Source organism: Myotis daubentonii, chromosome 3, assembly GCF_963259705.1.
Source record: "Myotis daubentonii chromosome 3, mMyoDau2.1, whole genome shotgun sequence".
NCBI lineage: Eukaryota > Metazoa > Chordata > Mammalia > Chiroptera > Vespertilionidae > Myotis > Myotis daubentonii.
The window spans coordinates 201997877-201998865 of NC_081842.1; the positions used below are offsets into that span (position 1 = coordinate 201997877).

Genomic DNA, 989 nt, shown 5'->3' on the forward strand with positions numbered 1-989 from the left:
ATATGTTTGTGTGTGTGTGTGTATATATATATATATATATATATATATATATATATATATATATATATATAGAGAGAGAGAGAGAGAGAGAGAGAGAGAGAGAGAGAGAGAGAGAGAGACACTGTAATGAACATCCCAGGCTTGTGAGACCAGGCTTCAGTGGAGTCTTCAGACTTCCCTCTGTCTTGCCAAGTGGATGGTTTCACTCTGGACGTTTTGGCCTTTCTTGGACTACAGCACATTCTCCCTCAAGGCTTTGGCTTTACTTAACAGCCCTTCCCTCCCACTTTGCATGATTGTCTTCTATTTATTCTTTAGGTTTTACCTTCAAAGTATTTGCCTCAGGAAAGCTTTTCCAGGCATCCCACTCAGAGCCCAATTCAGTGTTATCCACCCTTTGCTACTCTCTCCCTTCACTACATTTAAGCCTTGTGTAGTCAGGCACTGGACTGGGAGTTCAATATACATTGTTAGAATGAATCTCTATCTCTCCCTCTCCGGTCCTCTCTGAAATCAATAAAAATGTATTACAAACTAAACTATAGAATGATTGAACCCTTACCGCTAAATATCTTAAACATAATCTTACATAGGAGGATTCGTACTTAGGAGATGGAATATGTGTTGCTGAATTGCTGTCCAGAAAGGTTGTTGCTACCAGCAATAAGCGAGTGCTACTTATTAGCATTAGTGTTTTAAACTATTGCCTCTATGTTCTTAAAGAGCAAAAATTATAAAGGACGTCAATTCAGCTTTAGGAATGGATACATGATGGTCCCGCCAGCACGGGGATAAATAACCTCTTCTGCTTACACTGACACAGACACCTACGTTACTTTCTCTATACCTCACAGTGCAGGCGCCAGGACCAACGATCACTAGCTGCCCAAGTACCAAAAAATTATGCTTCCGAAATCTCTTGATGTCGATTCCGCACGTAGAGCAATCAGGCTGCTCTACGTGTGCCACTCACGACAGAAGCCCTTTTT

General features: G+C 41.1%; 1 non-coding gene across 1 annotated transcript; it reads right to left on the bottom strand.

Annotated features, from left to right (window-relative positions):
* Positions 1-855: 855 nt before the first annotated feature.
* LOC132232222 (U11 spliceosomal RNA) lies at positions 856-989 on the bottom strand. Its single transcript, XR_009452357.1, has one exon. It is a non-coding gene; the product is annotated as a U11 spliceosomal RNA (small nuclear RNA).